Raw genomic sequence first — 14,049 nt, forward strand, 5'->3', positions numbered from 1 at the left:
GCAATACTGACTCACCCAATGCAGACATTTGCTGACCTTGATCCTGATGTTTGGGGTCCTGAGGACTGCGTTTGAGAACCTATAGGCCAATGTAAGAAATAAGCAAGTAAAATAAAAAATAAAATATATATAATAAAAAAAATTATGCATCCGGATATTTATGCAATGTCCTATAAACCACACACAGCTCCTTAGGCAGGCCATACACGCACCAATTAATTCCTAGGTTTTAGAATTAATGTACACACATTGCAATCGCATTTCAACAGAAAACAATAATTACACACAAATAATGTCATTAGACAGATGTATTAGAATACATGAGCTTATTGATCAATTTAGACATCAATTTAGATCAGTATTCAATTAGCTTCAGTAATTTACCGCAGCTAACTGATTCACCGGCGGCTATTGCTTTGGTTGCAACCGACACCCGAAGCATACCGGTAATCCCCGGTAAGCAGTCCTTGGGGTGACGATAACACATGGATCCAGATACTTATCCCAGATCCCATGTGTTATTGAATGATAACGGGACATTTTTCTCCTGAAAAAAAACAGGCTTTAATTGAATAACCCTATAATGACCATCAGTCAAAAATCACGCTATCAGCATGTTTGATTTTTTTTCAGGAGAAAAATTAACGGGCTAATTGAATATCGGCCTTAATGTTCAGTGAATGTAGTTATTTATTGACTAAAAGCACAAGCGCTAAAGTGTTCTGGAAGACTGAACCCCGTGAGCATTTCCCCATAGAAGGCAACAAATGCTTTCTGTAACTATCTGTTATTAGGTTTAGACCAGTGATAGGCAACATACTGGTCGTTTTTGCCCAGCGTGTATGCACAGCGATGATCGCTGACATCGCTGGGCTGAAAAGCGCTCAGTGCATACACACCGAGCACTTTTCCCACCTGCCCAGCGATGTCAGCGTGGGTGAGCAGCTTTCCATAGCAGGACGCTATGGAAAGCCGCTCACCCCGCCGTTCATCTACTGGTAATATCAGTAGATGAACGGCGGCCGCCAGCGATGAAGTGGGAGCGAGCATCATCGCTCACCCCTCATCGCTTGTTCATACACACTGGGCGGTTTTGAGCTGAAAGCAGCTCAACACACCAAAAGTGACCTGCTTTCAGCTCAAAATCACCCAGTGCGTATGGGCCTTTAGTCCCATTACATTATTACATTTTATCAATGCAAGAGGCACATAAATGTAATAATCTATCATATGTAATAATCATATCAGCAGGTCTTTGAAATAAACAATACAAGATTATAACAAATTATATGGCAACAAGCAGGAGGGAGCTGGGGGATGCATGCAAGTGAGGACTCGAAAGGCCGCGTGTTGCCCATTTGCCAGCACTCATATCATCCTTGTTACTAACTGGATAATGAAATTATAGTGCAATTGTATAGCAATCACCTTTTTTTCCACTAAAAAATAAACAAATAATAATCACAAACACACAATTGCTAATGATATACCTAGGGTGAAAAAGAAGGGGAAAAAAAGAAAGAAAAAAAAAAGAAGCCAAGGAAATAAACAGGCTGTGCAGAGTAGATCATCTTGCAGCAGTCAAAATTAATATAATCATCCAAAGCGTCGGCTAATATTGTAGTCACTGTGTATATGGAATGTTTAAGCAGCTGCCAACCACAGACCAGATCTCTGACTGCTGAATGGATGAGCTCTGCGCTCTGCTGCTCATGCCTGCCTCATTTTCAAGTTTTCAGGGTATGGTAACAAAGAGTGGGTCTAGTACTGAGCTGTGATAGTGAGCCAGTCGTGTCCTGTAGCCAGGTAAGTGTCTGCATGGGGGTCACCCTCGAATCTCCCCCGCACACCCTCTCCCCAGCCCCCCATCCTCTGATCATTTCCAGGCTCTGATCCAGCACAATGCACTAATTTCCTGCAGCATGCTCCAGAGTAGGGGGAGGGTGGTTCACTGTTTTATTTATTAAATATTTAAGTCATGGACAGTTTCACATTGTAATGTTCTTGTATTTTGCACTGTTCTCTGTGGGGTTAACTACCTCCTTATTTCTGTGCAAACATGACTGTGCACTGAGGGGTTTTCTGATCAAACTGGGTTTTTGGTTACATCAGTCTGGAAATGTGTGAGCATATTGTGCTCCTGTGGGCTGTTTTGTATACAAAACTTTTCAAGTCATATTAATATGCACTGAAATAACATGTTTGTACAATAGAACATGTTCATAAACGTTAATCTCAGCATGCAATGTAGTTTGAAAAAAGTTCTGAAACCATCACAATGCTGTGTGTGTGTGTGTGTGTGTGTGTGTGTGTGTGTGTGTGTATGTATGTATGTATGTATGTATGTATGTATATATATATATATATATATATATATATATATATATATATATATATAATTAATGGCAAGTATTTAAATACATTGTTTTATGTTGCAGTTTGTAGCCCATATCGGCATGTTTTAGATTTGTTTGAATTGTACCCTGTGTGTAGGCTTATGGCAGGGGGAGATAGCATCTTAGTGGAGGAGGTATGATAATGGGAATTAAGCACTCATTCCTCTCCTTTTTGCAGGCCTTGGTTACTTTCATTTCATTCCCTAATGACTTATCTGCATCTACCTTGGTGTCCTGTGAGACTACAAAGGCGGTGTTACTGTGTGTGGGAGAGAGCAAATGTAGGGAATGTGCTGAATGCTTTGCTGCATGGAAAGTTACCTGTAATTCATTACCCTGATTAAAAAAATTAATGTATATAGAATTTTTCTTATTTATTTGTTTTAGGATTTTTGCCATGAAATTGTTTTACTTTATGCACTAGTATACAAACGTTTTATTATTTTAACCCTTTAACTTCCAGAAAGAACTGGCAGTGAAAAGGTTAAGTGGGGGGGCAGGGTGCCCATTTGTTCTGTGCAGCCTGCTTCCTGGGTCAGGCCGTCTCTGGGGACCACATGCAGCTCAGTGGGACAGTCACTGTGAAAGGAGCCAAGTGTCAGCTGTATGCTAATGAAGGGGACAGCATTGTCTGCTCCCAGAGAGGAGGGGACATTCCACCGGTCTTCAGGAACACTTATATCACTGCAACACATTGCTCCCTGCACTAATTGGGGGAGGTATCGTCTGCAGGACCATTAATGAAGGTTGGAACCACTAAAGAGTGGGTTACAAGAATGTGAATGATATATAATGTGTATATCTACCTATTATATAATATACATGATCGGGTCACATTATTATGACCACCAGCTAATAGCCAGAGTAACCGCTTCAGTGCCCCATTTTGACTGTAAGCTGCTCCACTGTAGGGTGTCGGTCGGCCCTCACACACTTTCTTAGCCGATGTTCACATCTCACATCAATGCACATGGTGCTCTGCAGTTTCCACGTCGGTTATTCGCAATGGTGCCATTTGTCCAGTCACGATACACACCACAGCAGCACACGGACAGTTCACAAACTGCGCTGTTTCAGAAATCCCGCACACTGGTCCAAAAGCCGATAATCATCCCTTATTGTAGCTTGGATAAATCGCCCCTTTTACCCATGACCGTAACGAGTGATATGTGTGCTGACGGCCTATCGCACACCTTATATACCCACCGGGACGTACTTCATGGGCTATGCGCTGCCGACACCAAATGTGGGAGGTGGTCATAATAATGTGATATAGATATTACTGTGGCACATAAAGTTTGCTTTATTGTACCCATTCTCCATCTGCAGTTTCATTACTCATCCACAATTAGTAATTAATAGTAAATAGTTAGAAAGTACCACGTATAGCATATTGTGTAAGGGTGGGAGAACCCAACACATATAATACAAAAGATGTCTTGTGTGAATGGTCCCTTTGATAAATAAGGAGGGTTGGTTTAGACCACATAGGTGTGTGACATGAACACAATAAATCTGGTGTGATGTCACGTGACCTATTTCTGTGAAGAACAGAGACATCTGAAACCGCCTTCTGCTACAGGTGTATAATGGTGTCAACGTGAATAAATCAGAATGGAGCAGCAGCATCGAGTTCCTGTCTGTGAAGGAAGTGTCATGTGGCCTGTTGGACAAGGGCTTCTACAATGGTATATGGGCTGCATATAGATCTCACCATACATATAGTTTACAGCAGAGAAGGGGCAGAGTAGCTAATTAATTAATTAAGATAAGGAGGAATTATTTACAGAGAGGGCGTGGAGTAGTCTCCTAGCCGTTTTGGTGGACACTCATGCAGTATAAAGGTGCATACACACTTAACGATAAAATGAGCGACGTCGCTCATTTTCCCCCTCCTTGAGCGACGTTGCTCATTTTATCGTCAAGTGTGTATGCCGCCAGCGACGACCGATGCGCGGCCCCACAGGTCGGCAACGATCGTCGCTGTCGGTAGGGCATGCATGAAGGATGTGGACTGCCGTCCACGACCTTCATGCAGGGCTGGCGGAGGCGTGACGTCACTGAGCAATATTGAGCGGTCATATCGCTCAGTGTGTACAGGCGGCCGCCGACCGGCCGGCCCGGGAGGGAGAAACATTAGACGATGTCGCTCACAGAGCGACACATGGGTCAAAGAAACATCTACTGTTAAGAATTAGGTTTGAAAAACATAAAATAAAAACAGACATAAAATAAAAATACACATGAAAGGACTAATTGGACTTTCGGGTTTATTTCTGCCCCCAAATGTTTTTATTACCCTATATGCCAGACAGCTAGTAACAGCACGTTGTTCTATCGTCTGACCACGATGTGCCATGCAGCAGGGACCTGGGAACAGTTCTCAGTAATGCTTATGCTGAGACTGGCCACTTGTTGTGAAACTCCACCTAGGGGCCAACAGTATAAAATAACAAAGTGGAGTGCTGAAAGGCCGAAAAATCCATTCGGCCACGTTTGTGCCAACTATGTGAGGCATTCAGTTAGTGGAGATGGTTACTAGGCGCTGGTGCCTCCAACCTTGTAGCTCTTTCCTCACACCCTGCTCTATAATCTGTACCATAATTATCCGTTATAGGCATGTCTGCACATTATAGTTTCACAGGTGCTTATTGTTTGATATATACATCTGTAGATCGCCTGTAATTTGCACATTTTCCCAATCATTATTACCTTTTTATCTAACCTGGAGACAATTCCCATATAATTGATTAACTTTTTTGGAAAAATCGTATCACCCTGTAAAGAGAAAATGGCTCCTGTTTATGTGCATGTGGCAGTGGGACCTGATGTGTACGTTATAGTAAATGCCTTCCATATAAAATAAAGCGTTGCCACCCTGTGCCCAGATTGTCATGACACAAATTTGCACGCTTACTTCTAATTACTGGTCAGTAATATTTGTCAGACGCATCACTCATACATGGGGTCGATTCTATTCGGCAACTTAAGAATAGCGCCGGGAATTAGCTCCCGACGCTATTCAATTCAGCTGCTAGTGACCCGCAATTGTCGGGAATTCTTCTCTCATCCCCGGGGGATGAGAGAAGAAACCCGACAAAAGTGCTGCCTCGCGGCCGGCGCGAGGCTGATTCTGTCGTGAATCAGCATCGCCACGGGTAGTTAAGTCGGAGAATGCCCGTTCTCCCGACAAAACTACCTGTTAAGTCGTCGAGAACGGGACATCGCCGACTTAACTGGAGCTGAATTGAATAGCGTCGGGAGCTAATTCCCGGCGCTATTCTTAAGTTGCCGAATAGAATCGACCCCCATGAGTCTTAAGATCCTTTTTCGGTGCATAATTCCTTAACTCAAATATGAGCCCTGAATGTTATATGAAAGCCTATGTTTGGATGGTGTGCAGGAATTAGCAGCATTTCAGGAAATGCGGTTTAGGCGCACTTCTGCAGGAAGATTATACATTTTCATTAAGCGTTATCTTTTCTTGCTAAGTATCCATCATTCTATTTTATGGACAATAGATATATAATCAGATGTCTCCATGGCAACCCGCACGGTTTGGTATAAAAATGATGGTAGGCATTAGAAGGTGGTTGTGATACAATTGTATGTCATAGTGAAGTAGATAGGGACATACATTGCAACCACAATGTAGGGGTCAGTACAATTAGGAGTGAATTGCAATTCAATTAGCATTTTCCCAGCAAATCTGTCTTTCAGTGCACCTCATGTGGGGGACTTCAATTGCGCTGCGCGCCCCTTGCTGACTGCCTATAGTAATGGACATCTATCAAAGCAATTCAGTTGTTGCTCTGATCAGTTTTTCATTTGCATTTAACACGGCTGAAAGCACCAGGTTTAGCCACACAAAGTGGCTAAACCCGTTTAAAAATCTCTATGGGCATCTAAAGTCAAGGATTGGGTGCTTTAGATGCCCAAACTATGGACTTCTCACATTTCACTTTTTTTTTTTTTCTCAAAACCGGGAGGCTGAGAGAAAAAAATGTAACTGCCTTGGCTAATAGGTGCCTGATCAGTGCAACAATTGAATTGCTCTGATAGGTGGCCAGCAGGGGGCGCGAGGCACAATTTAATCGTCCCCTCCCCCCTTTTGAGCAAATGATTACACCCCTCCCAGTGAGAAATAATGCACTTGGGGGGATATAAATAGCATAATTTGTCCAATAAAAAATTTAATTTTGAAGGTTAAATGATGTGGGACATCCCTTTTGACATGCTCATGATCGTGTTAGTGTTGTATCTTATGCAGTTTTTTTAATGTTCTTTGCAAGACGCTTCTGTACTTGTTCAATTACAGATGTGCCCTTTTATATCCTTGCTGCAGTCATGCTAAACAGCCCTTGAAGTTGCACCATTGGGTGGCGGGATGATATGCAGCATGTCTATATTCTGTGTGTGATTACGACTGTATCTGCATCCGAAATGCCATGTTACATTGTTTTCCCAGAAAACACTGTAGCATAGCATTTTGTATGCAGTTGCAGTCACACACAGAATATATGCATGCTGCATATCATTTTAATCAGCAGGAACGGCTTGTGTGTCATATTGCATTACTTTGCGACTAAGATGCATTTTCATGGGAAAGGACAAAAAAAGAAGCTTGGCGCTACCAGGTCACACGGCACTCACGTGTTATGTATAACGCAACTTGTAGCGCATGGAGTAAGAGGACACATCTACTGATTTCGTTTTGCCATGTTTACAAAAGTCATTTGCGTGTGTACTACCTTTTATAAGCAAAGAGAGATTTCATACCTTCTAACTTTTGGTGCTCAGGTCGGGACAAACTGCGCGCAACGAAGGCTTGCGATCAAAATTAGGGGGCATGGGCTCTTGGGGAATGCCGAGCCTGTCCAGAAATCGGGACAGTTAGGAGTACAGTATGGGATTTAAAAGAAAAAGTGTATGTAGAGGTGTAAATAATGTGCATTGGTGAAGGAATTTTGTACTTGCAGATTGGAGCGAAAAGTGTTTATTTTTTTAGGACATGATACAAACTTTTATAAAAACACTGAAATAAATCCCACTTTTCTAGACATTTTTGAATTTGCTGAAAAACACTTCCTGGCTGACATTTTTTCCAACATTATTATATAAATCAACCATCATTTGACACCTCTTAAAACCTTCCAGTACTTCCCTTATGCCATTTTACAGCCTTCTATACTGCCCTGCTATCTTAGTTGCCACTTTTTGGGGGTTCAGACTGATTTCCCACTTTTTCATGCACTTCTGCCAAGTTGCCCTTTGTAAGAAAAGAAATAAATGTGTGACCGCAAATTGCCATATCTAATTTCTCGGTTGTGCGCATTGCCACAATGTGTGAAAGTTTTGATGGGAGTTTATCTTTGGGCGATTCACCTGTTCTTGCTGCTGGTGGTAATGTGGTGCACCCCACAGCAGCTCTGCAGTTGTTGCTGCCGACAGGCATGATAACACGATTTCTGCTCGCAGCTTCCAGAGGTGGTGAGCAGAAGTCGGCGAAGAGTTCTGGTTTTGGCCGCCCACACAGCTGTTTTGGCGCACTAACCAGGATTTTAGTCATGTTTAGCTACTTTATGCGTCTAAACCAGGTTTATTTGGGGGAAATAAAAAAAAAACCCCTCCAATTAAATATTGCTCCATCTGTTAAGACTGGGGATAAGGCACGATCATCGATTCAAAAACGACTGAATCTCCCTCGTAGTGTCACACATAAGCCAGTGATATAATCAAACTTTGTTTGCTGTGGGATATTCATGCAGTGCAACTTGAAGCTTCCACTTAATGCCCTCAATTACTCCTATGAGCCGTCACACTATTAGATTATGCAGGGGAATTAGGCTGTTAGCTCACTGGGGAAGGGGATATTGGGGGTAATTGAATAAATCAGTCTCTGCACTATATATGTTGCCCTTAGAACATGATATTCAATCGGATTCCGTATATCACTGTGTGTTGATAAATCCCAATGAACAGTAGTAAGTATATAAATGATACAAATATGGTCGCTTCTTATAAAATGATGACGCAAAGCTCAGGAATCTGGATTATGTAAAAACAGATGTATGTATCCGTAAACACAAATCAGTATAAAACAATACATCCTACAGCTGTATGGACGCTACTTGAAAATCAAAGCAAAGCAAGAGCTCTTCTGTGCTGTAAGACAAGTTTTATATAGTTTTAGTGCAACCCCCCCTCCCCCTCCACACACACACACACACACACACACACACACACACACACACACACACACACACACACACCCACAATACCTACCACTCAGGCAGCTTTCAAGTGCAATAGGTGGGTTATTATCTAGCAGGCGTAATAAGTACCAAGATATGGAGACGGTGATGATTTGGTGTCTCATTTCAATGGGCAATGTGGTGATATAACTGTAGTATTGTTTTATCTTATGGTTATAGTGTACATTTGGGGGGGGCAATTCATATGTTATCGTACCGCCGATCTCCCGTCTAAAGTGACGGGAGATCAAGGGGAGATATTCAAATGCCCCCACTTATCGTGCTGATCGCGCCCATTACCTAAACCCGACTAAAGTAATGGGCACGAGCATAAATAGACCCGTTTGGGCGCCCAAACGGATCTCTTTACCCGCATTTCAGCTCTCCACCCATGGGGATATGGAGCTGAAATTAACATGTCGTGCCTGTCAGCAGCAACATTAAAATATCTGCCGGCGGACGCGATTGAGGGAGGGGGTACATTTGAATCTGGCCCGTAGTGTCCATACTCTTGTTTATTAATAACCTTTATGGAGTGAAAATATATAAAATGCTAGGCTGGTGCCGCGCCCTGGCTGATTTTTAAGGACAACATGCGCCCTGTCCCTTTAGCGGCACCCTGTTAAAACAGTTTGCTGTGCTGCCACCGAGTGACTGGATGGGAAGCCCATCACCTCCGTAAGTGCTGAGCACCCCCCCCCCCCCCCATTAATGATGCAGATGGCTGGGGCATGACCCATTAGTGCTGTCAAGGGGGCTGGACCTCCCCCAATTGTGACGCCAGTGGGGCTACGCCCCCTCCCAATTGCTTAGTGTGGAGTGCCGGGCTACACAAAAGAGATATATATATATATATATATATATATATATATATATATATATATATATATATATATATATATATATATATATATTCTCTCTCACACAGAAGGCGGCTCTCAGTGTCTTCTTATGTGTAATAGCAGCAGTTAATTAAATGTTTTGGGGATATACATCCCTTCATCAGAATATAACATCAGGAGATATTATATTATATCTATATATAATTTATAGCCATAGATAACTGCAATAACATAAATGAATAGAGAGCTGTGAGGTATACTATTGGCATAATTTAAATTAGCATCATCGTCTTTAGTGAAAAAACGAGTTTTATGGTAAGAACTTAGAACTTACCTTTGTTAAAACTCTTTCTGCGAGGTACACTGGGCTCCACAAGGATAGACATAGGGGTGTAGAGTAGGATCTTGATCCGAGGCACCAACAGGCTGAAAAGCTTTGACTGTTCCGTCTATAACCCCACCTCCCTGCACAGGAGTTCAGTTTTTAGTTAACCAGCCCAATGCAGTAGCAGGAAAAGAGACGACAACGGTTAGTAGCCACATACACCACACTCTCACGACAGGAGAAGTGTCAGCGGCTAATGCCATGCCAACCCAAAGAAGCTAAGTGCGTCAGGGTGGGCGCCTTGAGGTGCCCAGTGTACCTCGCAGAAAGAGATTTAACAAAGGTAAGTTCTTACCATAAAACTCATTTTCTGCTGCGGGGTACACTGGGCTCCACAAGGATAGACATTGGGGATGTCCTAAAGCAGTTCCTTATGGGAGGGGACCCACTGTAGCGGGCACAAGAACCCTGCGTCCAAAGGAAGCATCCTGGGAAGCGGCAGTATCGAAGGCATAGAACCTTATGAACGTGTTCACAGAGGACCACGTAGCCGCCTTGCACAATTGTTCAAGGGTCGCACCACGGCGGGCCGCCCAAGATGGTCCAACAGACTGAGTAGAATGGGCTGTAATGTGAGCAGGAGCTGATAGACCAGCCCTCACATAAGCATGTGCAATCACCATTCTAATCCATCTGGCCAAAGTTTGCTTATGAGCAGGCCAGCCCCGTTTGTGAAATCCAAACAGCGCAAAGAGAGAATCAGATTTTCTAATAGAAGCAGTTCTCTTCACATAGATACGGAGAGCCCGTACCACATCCAAAGACCGCTCTTTGGGAGACAGATCAGGAGAAACAAGTGCCGGAACCACAATCTCCTGGTTAAGGTGGAACGAAGAAACCACCTTAGGTAAATATCCGGGACGAGTCCTAAGAACCGCCCGGTCACGGTGAAATATCAGATATGGGGAACTACAGGACAAGGCACCCAAATCCGACACTCTTCTAGCTGAAGCAATAACCAGCAGAAACACCACCTTAAGGAAAGCCACTTAAGATCAGCTGAACCAAGAGGTTCAAACGTAATGCCTCCAAAACCACCGACAAGTCCCAAGGAGTCACAGGCAGGACATAGGGAGGTTGGATACGCAACACACCCTGAGTAAAGGTATGCACATCAGGTAAGGTCGCAATTTTTCTCTGAAACCACACCGACAAGGCAGATATTTGAACCTTGAGGGAGCCCAGACGCAAGCCTAAGTCCAGGCCCTGTTGAAGAAAAGCCAACAACTTGGCCATACTAAACTTGGAAGCGTCATAATAGTTAGATGCGCACCAAACAAAGTAAGAATGCCAGACCCTATAGTAAATCCGAGCCGAAACCGGTTTCCGGGCCCGCAACATAGTTTGAATGACCGCCTCAGAAAACCCTTTAGCCCTTAAGACGGAAGCTTCAAGAGCCACGCCGTCAAAGACAGCCAGGCTAGGTCCTGGTAGACACAGGGGCCCTGAACGAGGAGGTCTGGGCGTTGTGGAAGTAGAATTGGGCGCTCTGACGATAGGCCTTGCAGGTCTGAGAACCAGTGCCGTCTGGGCCACGCTGGAGCTATGAGAAGCAGATTTCCTTTTTCTTGCTTGAACTTCCGAATTACCCTGGGCTGGAGTGACACCAGAGGGAACACGTACGGCAGCCGAAAACCTCCACGGCACCGCCAGTGCATCCACGAATGCTGCTTGAGGATCCCTTGTCCTTGCTCTGAAGACCGGAACCTTGTGATTGTGTTGAGACGCCATCAGATCCACATCTGGAAGACCCCACCTTTCCACGAGGAGTTGAAACACTTCTGGATGGAGGCCCCACTCGCCGGCATGCACGTACTGACGACTGAGAAAGTCCGCTTCCCAATTCAGGACTCCCGGAATGAATATTGCCGATTATTGCCGGTAGATGGCGTTCTGCCCACTGTAGAATCCGTGAGGCTTCCTTCATTGCCAAACGGCTTTGAGTGCCGCCTTGATGATTTATGTAAGCCACTGTGGTGGCGTTGTCCGACTGTACTTGAACAGGACGGTTCTGAATTAAATGCTGGGCCAGGTTCAACGCTACCGAAGTCAAAAATATTACATAAAAATAACATACAAACTACACACATATGAGTCGCTATACTTGCAAATACGCGCAGCGAGCACAGCAATATATGGTAACATGCGCATTTAAACGGACATGCCACAGAGATGGATTCAACACTTATTTCATGCAGTACATAATTATAATAATATCAAGCGCCAGACATCATGATGATTTAAAATTATATAATGAAGTAATGTCATGTATGTGTATTATTTGAACGAAACCAGATACACCTGCTTGAGGATCTCTTGTCCTTGCTCCGAAGACCAGAACCTTGTGATTGTGTCGAGACGCCATCAGATCTACGTCTGGAAGGCCCCACTTTTTCCACTAGGAGTTGAAACACTTCTGGATGGAGGCCCCACTCTCCGGCATGTACGTCCTGACGACTGAGAAAGTCCGCTTCCCAATTCAGGACTCCCGGAATGAATATTGCTGATATGGCCGGTAGATGGCGTTCCGCCCAATGTAGAATCTGTGAGACTTCCTTCATTGTCAATCGGCTCCGAGTGCCGCCTTGATGATTTATGTAAGCCACTGTAGTGGCGTTGTCCGACTGTACTTGGACAGTACGTTTCTGGATTAAATGCTGGGCCAGGTTCAACACATTGAAGACCGCCCGCAATTCCAGAATGTTGATCGAGAGGAGGGATTCCTCCTTTGTCCACTGACTCTGCAGGGAGTGTTGCTCCAGCACCGCGCCCCAACCTCTTAGACTGGTATCTGTCGTCAACCGGACCCAGTTGGATATCCAGAATGGACGGTCCCTGCACAATTGTCGGTCCTGGAGCCACCAGAGCAGCGACAGACGGACCTCCAGAGTCAATGAGATCATGTGAGACCTGATCTGGTGAGGCAGGCCGTCCCACTTGGCTAGAATCAGCTTCTGGAGGGGGCGAGAATGGAATTGAGCATACTCCACCATGTCGAATGCTGACACCATGAGGCCCAGCACCTGCATCGCCGAATGTATCGACACTTGCGGACGAGGAAGGAAGCAACGAATCCTGTCCTGAAGCTTCAGGACTTTCTCCTGAGACAAGAACAACCTTTGGTTGTGAGTGTCCAATAGCGCTCCCAGGTGCACCATGCTCTGAGCAGGGACCAGGGAGGATTTCTTCCAGTTGATGAGCCACCCGTGGGCCTGTAGAAACTGGACAGTCATATCCAGATGACGTAGGAGAAGTTCTGGGGAATTTGCCAGGATTAACAAGTCGTCCAGATACGGCAGTATCCTGACCCCTTGACGGCGGAGTACCACCGCCATCACCGCCATAACTTTGGTGAAGACTTGCGGAGCCGTAGTTAAACCAAAAGGTAACGCCCGAAACTGGTAATGGAGGTTGCCAATCGCAAACCTCAGGTATTGCTGATGTGACGCTGCTATAGGAATATGCTTTAAGCATCCTGTATGTCCAGGGAGACCATATAGTCCCCAGGTTCCAAGGCCAGAACTATAGAGTGAAGGGTTTCCATCCGGAACTTGGAAACCCTCACAAACTTGTTCAATGCCTTGAGGTTGAGAATGGGCCGGGATGACCCATTTGGTTTCGGGACTAGAAACAGCGGAGAATAGTACCCCCGGCCCCTCTGCGCAAGAGGCATCTGTACTACGACTCCTGTATCCAGGAGGGTCTGTACCACCGAATGTAGAGTGTTTGCCTTTGTCTGGTCCAACGGGACGTCTGTTCGGCAAAATCGATGAGGGAGTCTGTTTTTGAAGGCTATGGCGTAACCTCGAGTGACGACTTCCCGTACCCAGGCATCTGAAGTGGTCTTCAGCCATTCCTGGGTATACCCTAGAAGCCGGCCCCCCACCCTGGGATCCCCCAGGGGGAGGCCCGCCCCGTCATACGGCAGGCTTATCGGTCTTGGAAGCTGGCTGACCAGTCTTTTTTGGGCTTTGGCTTACCAGGTTTGGAAGTGCGGCTCTGCTTGTTGTACGCCTGACCTTTTGCTTTACCTGAAGGATGAAAGGGGCGAAAGGAAGTACCTTTAGCCTTCGACACAGAAGGAGCGGTACTTGGCAGACAGGCAGTTTTGGCAGTAGCCAAGTCAGCCACAATCTTATTTAAGTCCTCCCCAAACAGAATATCTCCCTTGA

The 14,049-nt window shown here is 44.9% G+C and overlaps 1 protein-coding gene across 2 annotated transcripts in view; it reads left to right on the forward strand.

Annotated features, from left to right (window-relative positions):
- Positions 1 to 1,653: 1,653 nt before the first annotated feature.
- The window catches only part of TFDP2 (transcription factor Dp-2), a 112,743-nt gene continuing 100,347 nt past the window's right edge, over positions 1,654 to 14,049 (forward strand). The window contains exon 1 of one of the 2 annotated variants that reach the window (XM_063915581.1): positions 1,654 to 1,806. The gene's annotated coding sequence lies outside the window, so the exon portion shown is untranslated. Of the gene's footprint in view, positions 1,807 to 3,043; positions 3,143 to 14,049 lie in introns of those variants that run through there. The other variant, XM_063915582.1, reaches the window with a different exon arrangement.

This window comes from Pseudophryne corroboree, chromosome 4, assembly GCF_028390025.1.
Source record: "Pseudophryne corroboree isolate aPseCor3 chromosome 4, aPseCor3.hap2, whole genome shotgun sequence".
NCBI lineage: Eukaryota > Metazoa > Chordata > Amphibia > Anura > Myobatrachidae > Pseudophryne > Pseudophryne corroboree.